The sequence below is a fragment of the Schistocerca gregaria genome, chromosome 5 (assembly GCF_023897955.1).
Source record: "Schistocerca gregaria isolate iqSchGreg1 chromosome 5, iqSchGreg1.2, whole genome shotgun sequence".
Lineage (NCBI taxonomy): Eukaryota > Metazoa > Arthropoda > Insecta > Orthoptera > Acrididae > Schistocerca > Schistocerca gregaria.
This window is the reverse complement of record NC_064924.1, coordinates 574,518,951-574,535,452: the sequence shown is the minus strand read 5'-3', so window position 1 is coordinate 574,535,452 and position 16,502 is coordinate 574,518,951. Positions and strand designations below refer to the sequence as shown.

At 48.1% G+C, this 16,502-nt stretch overlaps 14 non-coding genes across 14 annotated transcripts; all 14 read right to left on the bottom strand.

Moving 5' to 3' along the window:
- Positions 1-184: 184 nt before the first annotated feature.
- Trnan-guu (transfer RNA asparagine (anticodon GUU)) lies at positions 185-258 on the bottom strand. Its single transcript has one exon. It is a non-coding gene; the product is annotated as a tRNA-Asn (tRNA).
- A 318-nt stretch (positions 259-576) lies between these two features.
- On the bottom strand, positions 577-648 carry Trnat-cgu (transfer RNA threonine (anticodon CGU)). Its single transcript has one exon. It is a non-coding gene; the product is annotated as a tRNA-Thr (tRNA).
- A 689-nt stretch (positions 649-1,337) lies between these two features.
- Positions 1,338-1,411, bottom strand: Trnan-guu (transfer RNA asparagine (anticodon GUU)). Its single transcript has one exon. It is a non-coding gene; the product is annotated as a tRNA-Asn (tRNA).
- Positions 1,412-1,729: 318 nt separating this feature from the next.
- On the bottom strand, positions 1,730-1,801 carry Trnat-cgu (transfer RNA threonine (anticodon CGU)). Its single transcript has one exon. It is a non-coding gene; the product is annotated as a tRNA-Thr (tRNA).
- A 689-nt stretch (positions 1,802-2,490) lies between these two features.
- Trnan-guu (transfer RNA asparagine (anticodon GUU)) lies at positions 2,491-2,564 on the bottom strand. The gene has a single exon. It is a non-coding gene; the product is annotated as a tRNA-Asn (tRNA).
- A 318-nt stretch (positions 2,565-2,882) lies between these two features.
- Trnat-cgu (transfer RNA threonine (anticodon CGU)) lies at positions 2,883-2,954 on the bottom strand. The gene has a single exon. It is a non-coding gene; the product is annotated as a tRNA-Thr (tRNA).
- Positions 2,955-3,642: 688 nt separating this feature from the next.
- Trnan-guu (transfer RNA asparagine (anticodon GUU)) lies at positions 3,643-3,716 on the bottom strand. Its single transcript has one exon. It is a non-coding gene; the product is annotated as a tRNA-Asn (tRNA).
- Positions 3,717-4,792: 1,076 nt separating this feature from the next.
- Trnan-guu (transfer RNA asparagine (anticodon GUU)) lies at positions 4,793-4,866 on the bottom strand. Its single transcript has one exon. It is a non-coding gene; the product is annotated as a tRNA-Asn (tRNA).
- Positions 4,867-10,938: 6,072 nt separating this feature from the next.
- Positions 10,939-11,012, bottom strand: Trnan-guu (transfer RNA asparagine (anticodon GUU)). Its single transcript has one exon. It is a non-coding gene; the product is annotated as a tRNA-Asn (tRNA).
- Positions 11,013-12,366: 1,354 nt separating this feature from the next.
- Trnan-guu (transfer RNA asparagine (anticodon GUU)) lies at positions 12,367-12,440 on the bottom strand. The gene has a single exon. It is a non-coding gene; the product is annotated as a tRNA-Asn (tRNA).
- A 318-nt stretch (positions 12,441-12,758) lies between these two features.
- Trnat-cgu (transfer RNA threonine (anticodon CGU)) lies at positions 12,759-12,830 on the bottom strand. Its single transcript has one exon. It is a non-coding gene; the product is annotated as a tRNA-Thr (tRNA).
- Positions 12,831-13,519: 689 nt separating this feature from the next.
- Positions 13,520-13,593, bottom strand: Trnan-guu (transfer RNA asparagine (anticodon GUU)). The gene has a single exon. It is a non-coding gene; the product is annotated as a tRNA-Asn (tRNA).
- Positions 13,594-15,007: 1,414 nt separating this feature from the next.
- Trnai-gau (transfer RNA isoleucine (anticodon GAU)) lies at positions 15,008-15,081 on the bottom strand. The gene has a single exon. It is a non-coding gene; the product is annotated as a tRNA-Ile (tRNA).
- Positions 15,082-16,165: 1,084 nt separating this feature from the next.
- On the bottom strand, positions 16,166-16,239 carry Trnan-guu (transfer RNA asparagine (anticodon GUU)). Its single transcript has one exon. It is a non-coding gene; the product is annotated as a tRNA-Asn (tRNA).
- Positions 16,240-16,502: the final 263 nt, after the last annotated feature.

The following is a 16,502-nucleotide window of genomic DNA, read 5'->3' as shown; positions in this document are numbered from 1 at the left end:
TGGTGAATAAATAGGAAAACAGTAGAACGTCTGTGTAGGGCCATGTTTTTACCTACTGTGCCACCTGCCTGAATGTGTATAAGCATCTGTGGCATCACTCCTTCGCAGCCAAATTGCCACACTAGCTGTGTATCTCTAACAAAGTTGATGTATGTCCTCACCTCGGTGACGGATAAAACGATTTCGCCCCCGGGTGGGCTCGAACCACCAACCTTTCGGTTAACAGCCGAACGCGCTAGCCGATTGCGCCACGGAGGCGTCGACTTTCGCTCACTTGTGCAATCTATATCAACGCAATTCGTACACATTCTGCAGGAATCTCGCAGAATGGTAGCATCTGCTTATGCCCCTTCACATGGTTAACGTGCATGCACACTGTAGCGACGCTCATAAACGAATGACATTATACTACAAAATGCATACAAACCACTGTTCTGCCTATGCATTCAGAAAACCTCCTAGGCCAGTAGAATACTTGTCATAGGTTGTAGAACATCCCTTTCATTCAGTGTACTGCCATGTGATAGATATTGCTCGAGGTAGCTCCGCACGTTGCAGGAAAGTTAAAAAAATGGATGCCTTCTGTGAGGTTCGAACTCACGACTCCTGGTTTACGAGACCAGTGCTCTACCACTGAGCTAAGAAGGCGGCAGCTTTCAATTTGCGTGCTATCCCTGAATTCTCACTTCATCACACTGAGTCTTGCAGCCCTCGACCAGATAATTGATTTGGCGCACTGCTGCTGCTGGGAGTGTCCACATTGCCGTTCTCCAAATCTCTCGACTGTTTCGCCCTTACGATCGGCGACGACCGTCAGGCCACCAAAAGTTTGCGGTCTGCAATTTCTTGTCCTAGTGCACAGCTTGTGGGATAACGTGGCTCGACTGCGAAATGCGCCTTTCGGCTCCACTCTCTGGCTACAGTTTGCTGTTGTTCACAGTGGCACTGGCGTTGCCCATGGGGCTTCATGTAAGGCGACTGCACGTCGCTCGGCCAACAGCGGCCTACTGCAGACCGACACTTAAGAGACACAAAATACAAATCGACATCGAGAGACAGGCCCTGTCATATGGCACTCGCGACGCATACGCTGAAATTGAATGTAAATAAAACGTCTTTTGTAGTGGGCGTCGCTCCACTGCAGTGTCACACATGGTGAATAAATAGGAAAACAGTAGAACGTCTGTGTAGGGCCATGTTTTTACCTACTGTGCCACCTGCCTGAATGTGTATAAGCATCTGTGGCATCACTCCTTCGCAGCCAAATTGCCACACTAGCTGTGTATCTCTAACAAAGTTGATGTATGTCCTCACCTCGGTGACGGATAAAACGATTTCGCCCCCGGGTGGGCTCGAACCACCAACCTTTCGGTTAACAGCCGAACGCGCTAGCCGATTGCGCCACGGAGGCGTCGACTTTGGCTCACTTGTGCAATCTATATCAACTTAATTCGTACACATTCTGCAGGAATCTCGCAGAATGGTAGCATCTGCTTATGCCCCTTCACATGGTTAACGTGCATGCACACTGTAGCGACGCTCATAAACGAATGACATTATACTACAAAATGCATACAAACCACTGTTCTGCCTATGCATTCAGAAAACCTCCTAGGCCAGTAGAATACTTGTCATAGGTTGTAGAACATCCCTTTCATTCAGTGTACTGCCATGTGATAGATATTGCTCGAGGTAGCTCCGCACGTTGCAGGAAAGTTAAAAAAATGGATGCCTTCTGTGAGGTTCGAACTCACGACTCCTGGTTTACGAGACCAGTGCTCTACCACTGAGCTAAGAAGGCGGCAGCTTTGAATATGCGAGCTATCCCCGAATTCTCACTTCATCACACTGAATCTTGCAGCCCTCGACCAGATAATTGATTTGGCGCACTGCTGCTGCTGGGAGTGTCCACATTGCCGTTCACCAAATCTCTCGACTGTTTCGCCCTTACGATCGGCGACGACCGTCAGGCCACCAAAAGTTTGCGGTCTGCAATTTCTTGTCCTAGAGCACAGCTTGTGGGATAACGTGGCTCGACTGCGAAATGCGCCTTTCGGCTCCACTCTCTGGCTACAGTTTGCTGTTGTTCACAGTGGCACTGGCGTTGCCCATGGGGCTTCATGTAAGGCGACTGCACGTCGCTCGGCCAACAGCGGCCTACTGCAGACCGACACTTAAGAGACACAAAATACAAATCGACATCGAGAGACAGGCCCTGTCATATGGCACTCGCGACGCATACGCTGAAATTGAATGTAAATAAAACGTCTTTTGTAGTGGGCGTCGCTCCACTGCAGTGTCACACATGGTGAATAAATAGGAAAACAGTAGAACGTCTGTGTAGGGCCATGTTTTTACCTACTGTGCCACCTGCCTGAATGTGTATAAGCATCTGTGGCATCACTCCTTCGCAGCCAAATTGCCACACTAGCTGTGTATCTCTAACAAAGTTGATGTATGTCCTCACCTCGGTGACGGATAAAACGATTTCGCCCCCGGGTGGGCTCGAACCACCAACCTTTCGGTTAACAGCCGAACGCGCTAGCCGATTGCGCCACGGAGGCGTCGACTTTCGCTCACTTGTGCAATCTATATCAACGCAATTCGTACACATTCTGCAGGAATCTCGCAGAATGGTAGCATCTGCTTATGCCCCTTCACATGGTTAACGTGCATGCACACTGTAGCGACGCTCATAAACGAATGACATTATACTACAAAATGCATACAAACCACTGTTCTGCCTATGCATTCAGAAAACCTCCTAGGCCAGTAGAATACTTGTCATAGGTTGTAGAACATCCCTTTCATTCAGTGTACTGCCATGTGATAGATATTGCTCGAGGTAGCTCCGCACGTTGCAGGAAAGTTAAAAAAATGGATGCCTTCTGTGAGGTTCGAACTCACGACTCCTGGTTTACGAGACCAGTGCTCTACCACTGAGCTAAGAAGGCGGCAGCTTTGAATATGCGAGCTATCCCCGAATTCTCACTTCATCACACTGAATCTTGCAGCCCTCGACCAGATAATTGATTTGGCGCACTGCTGCTGCTGGGAGTGTCCACATTGCCGTTCACCAAATCTCTCGACTGTTTCGCCCTTACGATCGGCGACGACCGTCAGGCCACCAAAAGTTTGCGGTCTGCAATTTCTTGTCCTAGAGCACAGCTTGTGGGATAACGTGGCTCGACTGCGAAATGCGCCTTTCGGCTCCACTCTCTGGCTACAGTTTGCTGTTGTTCACAGTGGCACTGGCGTTGCCCATGGGGCTTCATGTAAGGCGACTGCACGTCGCTCGGCCAACAGCGGCCTACTGCAGACCGACACTTAAGAGACACAAAATACAAATCGACATCGAGAGACAGGCCCTGTCATATGGCACTTGCGACGTATACGCTGAAATTGAATGTGAATAAAACGTCTTTTGTAGTGGGCGTCGCTCCACTGCAGTGTCACACATGGTGAATAAATAGGAAAACAGTAAAACATCTGTGTAGGGCCATGTTTTTACCTACTGTGCACCTGCCTGAATGTGTATAAGCATCTGTGGCATCACTCCTTCGCAGCCAAATTGCCACACTAGCTGTGTATCTCTAACAAAGTTGATGTATGTCCTCACCTCGGTGACGGATAAAACGATTTCGCCCCCGGGTGGGCTCGAACCACCAACCTTTCGCTTAACAGCCGAACGCGCTAGCCGATTGCGCCACGGAAGCGTCGACTTTGGCTCCCGTGTGCAATCTATATCAACTTAATTCGTACACATTCTGCAGGAATCTCGCAGAATGGTAGCATCTGCTTATGCCTCTTCACATGGATAACGTGCATGCACACTGTAGCGACGCTTATAAACGAATGACATTATACAACAAAATGCATACAAACCACTGTTCTGCCTATGCATTCAGAAAACCTCCTAGGCCAGTGAATACTTGTCATAGGTTGTAGAACATCCCTTTCATTCAGTGTACTGCCATGTGATAGATATTGCTCGAGGTAGCTCCGCTCGTTGCAGGAAGGTTAAAAAAAAGGATGCTTTCTGTGAGGTACGAATTCACGACCTCTGGTTTACGAGACCAGTGCTCTACCCTTAGCTAAGAAGGAGGCAGCTATGCATTTGTAAGCTATCCCCGAATTCCCACTTCATCATACTGAATCTTGCAGCCCTCGACCACATAACGGACTTGGCGCACAGCCGCTGCTGGGGGTGTCCACATTGCCGTTTTCCAAATCTCTCGACTGTTTCGCCCTTACGATCGACGACGACCGTCTGGCCACCAAAAGTTTGCGGACTGCAATATCTTGACCTAGTGCACAGCTTGTGGGATAGCGTGGCTCAACTGCGAAATGCGCCTTTCGGCTCCTCTCTCTGGCTACAGTTTGCTGTTGTCCACCTGGCAATGACGTTGCCCATGGGGCTTCATGTAAGGCGACTGCACGTCGCTCGGCCAACAGCGGCCTACTGCAGACCGACACTTAAGAGACACAAAATACAAATCGACATCGAGAGACAGGCCCTTTCATATGGCACTCGCGACGTATACGCTGAAATTGAATGTAAATAAAACGTCTTTTGTAGTGGGCGTCGCTCCACTGCAGTGTCACACATGGTGAATAAATAGGAAAACAGTAGAACGTCTGTGTAGGGCCATGTTTTTACCTACTGTGCCACCTGCCTGAATGTGTATAAGCATCTGTGGCATCACTCCTTCGCAGCCAAATTGCCACACTAGCTGTGTATCTCTAACAAAGTTGATGTATGTCCTCACCTCGGTGACGGATAAAACGATTTCGCCCCCGGGTGGGATCGAACCACCAACCTTTCGGTTAACAGCCGAACGCGCTAGCCGATTGCGCCACGGAGGCGTCGACTTTGGCTCACTTGTGCAATCTATATCAACTTAATTCGTACACATTCTGCAGGAATCTCGCAGAATGGTAGCATCTGCTTATGCCCCTTCACATGGTTAACGTGCATGCACACTGTAGCGACGCTCATAAACGAATGACATTATACTACAAAATGCATACAAACCACTGTTCTGCCTATGCATTCAGAAAACCTCCTAGGCCAGTAGAATACTTGTCATAGGCTGTAGAACATCCCTGTCATTCAGTGTACTGCCATGTGATAGATATTGCTCGATGTAGCTCCGCACGTTGCAGGAAAGTTAAAAAAAATGGATGCCTTCTGTGAGGTTCGAACTCACGACTCCTGGTTTACGAGACCAGTGCTCTACCACTTTTTTTTATTTTCTTTTTTTTTCTTTTTTGTTTTTTCTTTTTTTTCGTTGTTATTGTTTTCTTTTTTTCTTTTTATTTTATTATTTTTTGTTATTTTCTCATTTATACCTTTTTTATTTTTTATTTTATTTGTTTTTTTTTTTTCTTTTGGGGTTATGGAAAGGAAATAGTTCCGCTACATTCTTCCATCATTGAGTGGGAGCGATTTTTATATTAGAGCCAGGCTTACTTCAGCCTGATGGCTTCTCATGGGTGTGTCAGCAACCTATTAGTGCTGCGACACGAGGGCGAAGGGTAAACGAAATAGCCACCTTGTTGGCGTAAAATGAATGAGAAGCTTAATAGATAATTTCATAAAGGAAAAAAAAAGGAATTCTGAGGTTGAACAACATGTCGTTTGATCGTTCTTCAGCTCTGTCGGTGAGACAATGTTCGGTTCAAGAAATTTGCGTAGTTGTCTTTGTATTTCATTTGTCGTTCGAGCTTTTGATGTTCTGTCATCAGGTATATCCAATAATCTGCTTCACTTTTCGTCATAGCCGTTGAGATGTAATGGACTGTCAGTCCTTTGAGCCAGTTGGCTGTCCTTCTTTTAGTGTTAGGATATGGCACGTCATCAGGCAGAAGGACGTGTGTCGGTGAAATTGTGTTAGGTGACGTACGTAGCACATGTGCTAGTTTTTGCCTGAAGAGATTCCACACGTCTTTCACATCTTCACAGACGAAGCGATGCTCTGCAGTGTCGACGACATTGCAGCTGGAACAGTTTGGTGTGTGTGCCAGACGTATCGCGTGCAGTTTGGAGTTGGTTGGGATTTTTCTATTGGCTGCGAGGTACCACGTCGATCGCACATTGGATGGTAGATGGGGGTCAGATATGTTGTCCCATATGTTTTTCCAATTATAATGTCGAAACTTGTTTTCTATTCGATTGCGCAATTTTCCTTCCAGCAAGGTGTTGTAAACCTCCTTAACCCGATATTTGTCCTTCTCCGGTATTCTATGGCGTACATAGCTGTATTCCACCAGAAAGTGTTTATAGTGGTACAGCTCGTGGGAGATGTGATGCACATCGATTGGTGGATCTCTGCTGACTGGGGTGATTTCACGTAAGAGATGAGCCACTAAGGTCCGCGGTGATCGTAGCCACTGTTTATAAGTTTTGCTAACGTATAGCGCTTGCGCTTTAAGGTAGATGTCTGTCAGTTGTAGCCCTCCATTGCGTGTCGGTAGCGTCAAGGTATCATACGAAACCTTAAATATCTGACCTCTGCTGACAAAATAACCAAGCGCTGCTTGCATTTGGTGTGCAATGGTTCGTGGCAGAGGCAGCACTTGAGCAACATAGTTGACTTTGGAAGTGATGTATGTATTGGCCAGTTGCACTTTTTGTATTACGTTTAAATTACGCAAGCTGTGTTGTTTTATGCTTGCCCGTAAGGTGGCGAGTAATTTTCGATAATTGAGAGCGGCCGTGCGGCGGATATTACTCGTATATTCTATTCCAAGGCATTTGATTTTTTCAACAGTGTTGATACTTCCAGCAGCTCTGATCTCTATACCCCGACCCAGATTCATAATACCAGATTTATTGCGGTTGAGTTTAGCTCCTGACGCCATTTCGTAGGTCGCCACAACTTCAAGTACTTTTCCCACCTCTCTTTCGTCAGTCACAAGTACCCCTACATCGTCCGCGTAGGCTTGACATATGATCTTCTGTCCGTGTATATGTAATCCACGGAGTTGCCGAGTCAGACATACTAAGAGAGGTTCGAGCGCAATCGCGAAAAGCGTCATGGACATTGGGCAACCTTGTCTTACCGAACTCTGAATATTGATCGGGTGACTGAGTTGTCCGTTGACACTGATTCTTGACGTGCTATTCGTCAGTATGTTTTTCACGGAGGCTATAATTTTCTGGGGGAAGTGCATGGATGTCATACACCGGAGCAGGTACGAATGATTAACTTTATCAAAAGCTTTTTCAAAGTCAAGCGACATCAGAGCACAGCGAATGTTGCAGGCTTCCGATATCGCTATAATGTCTCTGTAGTCGCATAAGGTCTGAAATATCGTTCTGTCCTTTCCTACACTTGTCTGGTAGGCTCCTGTCACTGTACGAATAACAGAATTGAACCTTTGCATCATGATACGGGCGAAGATTTTATAATCACTATTGAGAAGTGTTATGGGTCGAAGATTCTCCACGGTTTTGCCTCCTGGTGTTTTGGGCACTAAGACCACTGTACCTTCACAGAATTCCTTCGGAAGGTCAGTGTCCGCATTTAGTATTTCATTGCATACGAGTGTCAATTTAGCAATTATTTGTTCGCGAAAAGTTTGATAAAATTCAGCGGTTAGCCCATCTGGTCCAGGTGATTTGTTCTTTGGGCTCTTCGAGATGGCATCTTCGACGTCTTCGTCCGTTATTCTCGCTGCGAGCACATCAGCTTCTTCTGGAGTGAGTCGCTCTGTCGTCCTAGCAGTGAGAGCTTGCTGCGCCGTTTCATCTGTCTGTGTATTGGCCAGCAATTCACTAAAGTGTCGATGGATCTCGTCTCGTATTGCAGCTTGATCTGTCAAGAGTCTCCCGTCTGAAGTTTTGAGTTCCGTCAGAATTTTAAGTTTTTGTCTTTTGTTCTCTTGGAGAATGTGGTACATCGATGTTGTTTCTTCTCGTGTACCGTTCTGCAAACGCGTTCGTATTTTGCAGCCTTCGAGATGGTGTCTCTGCAGGTTGAGCAATTTTGCTTTTATTCTGTTGATTTGCCCATAATTTGTCATGACTGTAGCATCACGAACGCACAAGTCTCTCAGACAGCTGAAGTAAAACTCTACTGTCCGCTTCCGCCAGACGACTTTTTCACGGGAGTAAGTTTTCATTGTCTTTATTATTGCGGGCTTCGCGCAGTTTAGCCACCAATTCAGCGCCGTGCCGTACAAGTGGAACTTCCTTTCACATTCTGCCCAAGTGGTGTGGAAGGCGGCGTGACATCCAGGATCCGAAAGATGAGTAACGTTTAGCTTCCACTGACCTCTCGCCCTGTAAGTGCCTTGTTTCTCTAAATTTACCGTACATATGTACGCGATATGATCAGAGAAAATCGTGGGCCATAGCTCGGACTGTAAAACGTGTCTCCTTAAATTGGATGTTGCGTAAATTCTGTCGATACGACTGGCAGAATGGCTGGTGATATAGGTGAAACCTAGCCTATCACCGTGTTTTAGTTCCCAAGTATCAAACAGTTGGAAGTCTCTGACGATATCCTCCAGCTCCAGAGATTTGTTAAAATTTGGCGTCTGATCCTTGGGACTCAGCACGCAATTAAAGTCACCCGCAAAAATTATTTGGCCAAATCGCACCGCGAAAAGGGGGGCGATGTCCTCTTTGAAAAATTCGGCCCTGCGGCGCTTGTTTCCGGTTCCTGACGGGGCATATATGTTGATAAACCTGGTGTTGTTTATCGTGACAGCGAGACCTCTACTGTTAGGCAGTTGCGCCACGTCTGTAAGTAGGATCCCCTCTTTAGTCATAATCGCTGTGCCGGGGCTATTGTCATTGCCAGGATTGAAGACGGCGTTGTAGCCAGTGATGTCGTCCAAACGGATAGCCGTTACTTGTTGCAGCATTAAGATGTCAATATCAGCGGCGTACAGAAAATCTTGGAGATTTCTCAGATTGAGGGTGCTGCTGATTTTATTTATATTCAGAGTTGCAATTCTGTAGGCCTGTAAAGACGTCATGTCGACTATACCGTGTCAGGTGGGGTACTGTTTGCCAAGGGAAGTGGATGCTTGCTCCACTTAGAAGAAGTCGGCATCATCATCTGCCGCACGAACATCTTTGATGGTGGTTTGTTGCCGGGTGGACACATCCTGTCGACGGTCGGGTGCCGTTCGTCCTGAACGTTGTGCTACGTCAGCCATCTCTGCATCATGGCTTTGCTCCTCCATGTCATCCGCCCAGTCTCGCGTGCACGTAGCTTCCCGCGTGTACGTGTTGGGTACAGGTGGAAGGTCCTTCAGACTAGCTGTACCGTCTTCAATGTGGATTCCACGGTCGGGGTCAGTGTCCTCATTTCGAGTCTTCTTTTTTATTGTTCGATCTTCCGGAGGAGTTGCCTGTGTCGTCTCCGCCAGTTCTTGGCCTATTTGTTTCGCCTTTTCGCGCAGAATTGGCGCGGCTTCTGCTGCTCCCTGACGGGCTATTCGACGTTTCTTCCGTTTCTTTGGTGAAACAGTTGTAGGCTGCTGGTCATTATCCTCCGACGTGGCAACCGTATCTTCTTTGTGTTGCCCGACTTCTTCGAGTGATTTGCACATGCCTTCTTCTGCCGTCTTAGCCTAGTCTTGTTCTCCACGCCTGTCAGTTTCCTCGTCTTGTGAGTGTGCTGGACCTGTAGCTTCTGTGCTGCTAGTATCCATGGCTACGCTACCATCGGGAACGTCGGCATAAGCAACTACCGCCGTGTCGAAACACATGTCTGAGGCGACGTCACTGCGTAGTGCGGCGGCGTACGTCACGGGTAGCGTGGCCATTTGACTAGGCGGGTCTCGCTCCCCAGTCGGCAGTTGCGTCACACGCCGTTGAACACACTGCGCGCGGACGTGTTGGGTCGAACCACAACCCGAGCAGGTTCTCGGCTGGCCATCGTAAATGATGATCGCTCTATATCCACAAATCCAGAGATACGACGGGATATGTTTCAGCATGTCAATCTTAACTTGCCTGACTCCATTTAATACTGGATACTTGTGCAAGCTAGACCATTTTTCGGCGACATTGCTGATAATGGCGCCATAGTCTCTCAGTTTGTTGTTTATCTCCTCGGGCGTTATTTCAAAGGGGAGCTCAAAGATTCGAACCGTTCGTATTCCCATTCCGGCACGCGAAACCGTGACCTGCCCTATGTGTCCGTCTGAATGTTTGAATTTTGCCACCCCACCACACGCTTCTACAATTTGATCGCACTTGTCAGAACTGGATAACTTAAGGAACACAGTCGGACTGACAATCGACAGGTGTATTCCAATCAATTCATCCACTTTGATCTGAAAAGTTTCTTCGATAAATGCCTCAACTTCGTAAGATTTCGGTCGGGCGTAGTTCGGATCGAAAATCAACTTCAGAGTATCGCGTCGCGTTGTCTGATCCATTATGTCAATCTAAAAATGTGATCGTGAACTATGACTAACGCAGAAAGCGCGCACTCACCACACAGCGCCGGCCGCTTGCAGCGACGATGTAAACACCGCAACAGCCGCACCGCACGTCCGCACAGCACGGCCGCTGGCGGCGGAATGCTAAGAAGGCGGCAGCTTTGAATTTGCGGGCTATCCCCGAATTCTCACTTCATCACACTGAATCTTGCAGCCCTCGACCAGATAATTGATTTGGCGCACTGCTGCTGCTGGGAGTGTCCACATTGCCGTTCTCCAAATCTCTCGACTGTTTCGCCCTTACGATCGGCGACGACCGTCAGGCCACCAAAAGTTTGCGGTCTGCAATTTCTTGTCCTAGTGCACAGCTTGTGGGACGCCTGTGTAGGGCCATGTTTTTAACTACTGTGCCACCTGCCTGAATGTGTATAAGCATCTGTGGCATCACTCCTTCGCAGCCAAATTGCCACACTAGCTGTGTATCTCTAACAAAGTTGATGTATGTCCTCACCTCGGTGACGGATAAAACGATTTCGCACCCGGGTGGGCTCGAACCACCAACCTTTCGGTTAACAGCCGAACGCGCTAGCCGATTGCGCCACGGAGGCGTCGACTTTCGCTCACTTGTGCAATCTATATCAACGCAATTCTACACATTCTGCAGGAATCTCGCAGAATGGTAGCATCTGCTTATGCCTCTTCACATGGATAACGTGCATGCACACTGTAGCGACGCTCATAAACGAATGACATTATACTACAAAATGCATACAAACCACTGTTCTGCCTATGCATTCAGAAAACCTCCTAGGCCAGTAGAATACTTGTCATAGGTTGTAGAACATCCCTGTCATTCAGTGTACTGCCATGTGATAGATATTGCTCGAGGTAGCTCCGCACGTTGCAGGAAAGTTAAAAAAATGGATGCCTTCTGTGAGGTTCGAAGTCACGACTCCTGGTTACGAGACCAGTGCTCTACCACTGAGCTAAGAAAGCGGCAGCTTTGAATGTGCGAGTTGTCCATGAATTCTCACTTCATCACACTGAATCTTGCAGCCCTCGACCAGTTAATTGATTTGGCGCACTGCTACTGCTGGGAGTGTCCACATTGCCGTTCTCCAAATCTCTCGACTGTTTCGCCCTTACGATCGGCGACGACCGTTAGGCCACCAAAAGTTTGCGGTCTGCAATGTCTTGTCCTAGTGCACAGCTTGTGGGATAACGTGGCTCGACTGCGAAATGCGCCTTTCGGCTCCACTCTCTGGCTACAGTTTGCTGTTGTTCACAGTGGCACTGGCGTTGCCCATGGGGCTTCATGTAAGGCGACTGCACGTCGCTCGGCCAACAGCGGCCTACTGCAGACCGACACTTAAGAGACACAAAATACAAATCGACATCGAGAGACAGGCCCTGTCATATGGCACTCGCGACGTATACGCTGAAATTGAATGTAAATAAAACGTCTTTTGTAGTGGGCGTCGCTCCACTGCAGTGTCACACATGGTGAATAAATAGGAAAACAGTAGAACGCCTGTGTAGGGCCATGTTTTTAACTACTGTGCCACCTGCCTGAATGTGTATAAGCATCTGTGGCATCACTCCTTCGCACGTCGCTCGGCCAACAGCGGCCTACTGCAGACCGACACTTAAGAGACACAAAATACAAATCGACATCGAGAGACAGGCCCTGTCATATGGCACTCGCGACGTATACGCTGAAATTAAATGTAAATAAAACGTCTTTTGTAGTGGGCGTCGCTCCACTGCAGTGTCACACATGGTGAATAAATAGGAAAACAGTAGAACGCCTATGTAGGGCCATGTTTTTAACTACTGTGCCACCTGCCTGAATGTGTATAAGCATCTGTGGCATCACTCCTTCGCAGCCAAATTGCCACACTAGCTGTGTATCTCTAACAAAGTTGATGTATGTCCTCACCTCGGTGACGGATAAAACGATTTCGCACCCAGGTGGGCTCGAACCACCAACCTTTCGGTTAACAGCCGAACGCGCTAGCCGATTGCGCCACGGAGGCGTCGACTTTCGCTCACTTGTGCAATCCATATCAACGCAATTCGTACACATTCTGCAGGAATCTCGCAGAATGGTAGCATCTGCTTATGCCTCTTCACATGGATAACGTGCATGCACACTGTAGCGACGCTCATAAACGAATGACATTATACTACAAAATGCATACAAACCACTGTTCTGCCTATGCATTCAGAAAAACTCCTAGGCCAGTAGAATACTTGTCATAGGTTGTACAACATCCCTGTCATTCAGTGTACTGCCATGTGATAGATATTGCTCGAGGTAGCTCCGCACGTTGCAGGAAAGTTAAAAAAATGGATGCCTTCTGTGAGGTTCGGACTCACGACTCCTGGTTTACGAGGCCAGTGCTCTACCACTGAGCGAAGAAGGCGGCAGCTTTGAATATGCGAGCTGTCCCCGAGTTCTCACTTCATCACACTGAATCTTGCAGCCCTCGACCAGATAATTGATTTGGCGCACTGCTGCTGCTGGGAGTGTCCACATTGCCGTTCTCCAAATCTCTCGACTGTTTCGCCCTTACGATCGGCGACGACCGTCAGGCCACCAAAAGTTTGCTGTCTGCAATTTCTTGTCCTAGTGCACAGCTTGTGGGATAACGTGGCTCGACTGCGAAATGCGCCTTTCGGCTCCACTCTCTGGCTACAGTTTGCTGTTGTTCACAGTGGCACTGGCGTTGCCCATGGGGCTTCATGTAAGGCGACTGCACGTCGCTCGGCCAACGGCGGCCTACTGCAGACCGACACTTAAGAGACACAAAATACAAATCGACATTGAGAGACAGGCCCTGTCATATGGCACTCGCGACGCATACGCTGAAATTGAATGTAAATAAAACGTCTTTTGTAGTGGGCGTCGCTCCACTGCAGTGTCACACATGGTGAATAAATAGGAAAACAGAAGAACGTCTGTGTAGGGCCATGTTTTTACCTACTGTGCCACTTGCCTGAATGTGTATAAGCATCTGTTGCATCACTCCTTCGCAGCCAAATTGCCACACTAGCTGTGTATCTCTAACAAAGTTGATGTATGTCCTCACCTCGGTGACGGATAAAACGATTTCGCACCCAGGTGGGCTCGAACCACCAACCTTTCGGTTAACAGCCGAACGCGCTAGCCGATTGCGCCACGGAGGCGTCGACTTTGGCTCACTTGTGCAATCTATATCAACGCAATTCTACACATTCTACAGGAATCTCGCAGAATGGTAGCATCTGCTTATGCCTCTTCACATGGATAACGTGCATGCACACTGTAGCGACGCTCATAAACGAATGACATTATACTACAAAATGCATACAAACCACTGTTCTGCCTATGCATTCAGAAAACCTCCTAGGCCAGTAGAATACTTGTCATAGGTTGTGGAACATCCCTGTCATTCAGTGTACTGCCATGTGATAGATATTGCTCGAGGTAGCTCCGCACGTTGCAGGAAAGTTAAAAAAATGGATGCCTTCTGTGAGGTTTGGACTCACGACTCCTGGTTTACGAGGCAAGTGCTCTACCACTGAGCGAAGAAGGCGGCAGCTTTGAATATGCGAGCTATCCCCGAATTCTCACTTCATCACACTGAATCTTGCAGCCCTCGACCAGATAATTGATTTGGCGCACTGCTGCTGCTGGGAGTGTCCACATTGCCGTTCTCCAAATCTCTCGACTGTTTCGCCCTTACGATCGGCGACGACCGTCAGGCCACCAAAAGTTTGCGGTCTGCAATTTCTTGTCCTAGTGCACAGCTTGTGGGATAACGTGGCTCGACTGCGAAATGCTCCTTTCGGCTCCACTCTCTGGCTACAGTTTGCTGTTGTTCACAGTGGCACTGGCGTTGCCCATGGGGCTTCATGTAAGGCGACTGCACGTCGCTCGGCCAACAGCGGCCTACTGCAGACCGACACTTAAGAGACACAAAATACAAATCGACATCGAGAGACAGGCCCTGTCATATGGCACTCGCGACGCATACGCTGAAATTGAATGTAAATAAAACGTCTTTTGTAGTGGGCGTCGCTCCACTGCAGTGTCACACATGGTGAATAAATAGGAAAACAGTAGAACGTCTGTGTAGGGCCATGTTTTTACCTACTGTGCCACCTGCCTGAATGTGTGTAAGCATCTGTGGCATCACTCCTTCGCAGCCAAATTGCCACACTAGCTGTGTATCTCTAACAAAGTTGATGTATGTCCTCAACTGCACGTCGCTCGGCCAACAGCGGCCTACTGCAGACCGACACTTAAGAGACACAAAATACAAATCGACATCGAGAGACACGCCCTGTCATATGGCACTCGCGACGCATACGCTGAAATTGAATGTAAAAAAAACGTCTTTTGTAGTGGGCGTCGCTCCACTGCAGTGTCACACATGGTGAATAAATAGGAAAACAGTAGAACGTCTGTGTAGGGCCATGTTTTTACCTACTGTGCCACCTGCCTGAATGTGTGTAAGCATCTGTGGCATCACTCCTTCGCAGCCAAATTGCCACACTTGCTGTGTATCTCTAACAAAGTTGATGTATGTCCTCACCTCGGTGACGGATAAAACGATTTCGCCCCCGGGTGGGCTCGAACCACCAACTTTTCGGTTATCAGCCGAACGCGCTAGCCGATTGCGCCACGGAGGCGTCGACTTTGGCTCACTTGTGCAATCTATATCAACGCAATTCGTACACATTCTGCAGGAATCTCGCAGAATGGTAGCATCTGCTTATGCCTCTTCACATGGATAACGTGCATGCACACTGTAGCGACGCTCATAAACGAATGACATTATACTACAAAATGCATACAAACCACTGTTCTGCCTATGCATTCAGAAAACCTCCTAGGCCAGTAGAATACTTGTCATAGGTTGTAGAACATCCCTTTCATTCAGTGTACTGCCATGTGATAGATATTGCTCGAGGTAGCTCCGCCTGTTGCAGGAATGTTAAAAAAAATGGATGCCTTCTGTGAGGTTCGAAGTCACGACTCCTGGTTACGAGACCAGTGCTGTACCACTGAGCTAAGAAAGAGGCAGCTTTGAATATGCGAGCTGTCCTCGAATTCTCACTTCATCACACTGAATCTTGCAGCCCTCGACCAGATAATTGATTTGGCGCACTGCTGCTGCTGGGAGTGTCCACATTGCCGTTCTCCAAATCTCTCGAGTGTTTCGCCCTTACGATCGGCGACGACCGTCAGGCCACCAAAAGTTTGCGGTCTGCAATTTCTTGTCCTAGTGCACAGCTTGTGGGATAACGTGGCTCGAATGCGAAATGCGCCTTTCGGCTCCACTCTCTGGCTACAGTTTGCTGTTGTTCACAGTGGCACTGGCGTTGCCCATGGGGCTTCATGTAAGGCGACTGCACGTCGCTCGGCCAACAGCGGCCTACTGCAGACCGACACTTAAGAGACACAAAATACAAATCGACATCGAGAGACAGGCCCTGTCTTATGGCACTAGCGACGTATACGCTGAAATTGAATGTAAATAATACGTCTTTTGTAGTGGGCGTCGCTCCACTGCAGTGTCACACATGGTGAATAAATAGGAAAGGAAAACAGTAGAACACGTGTGTAGGGCCACGTTTTTACCTACTGTGCCACCTGCCTGAATGTGTATAAGCATCTGTGGCATCACTCCTTCGCAGCCAAATTGCCACACTAGCTGTGTATCTCTAACAAAGTTGATGTATGTCCTCACCTCGGTGACGGATAAAACGATTTCGCACCCGGGTGGGCTCGAACCACCAACCTTTCGGTTAACAGCCGAACGCGCTAGCCGATTGCGCCACGGAGGCGTCGACCTTGGCTCACTTGTACAATCTATATCAACGCAATTCGTACACATTCTGCAGGAATCTCGCAGAATGGTAGCATCTGCTTATGCCCCTTCACATGGTTAACGTGCATGCACACTGTAGCGACGCTCATAAACGAATGACATTATGCTACAAAATGCATACAAACCACTGTTCTGCCTATGCATTCAGAAAACCTCCTAGGCCAGTAGAATACTTGTCATAGGTTGTAGAACATCCCTTTCATTCAGTGTACTGCCATG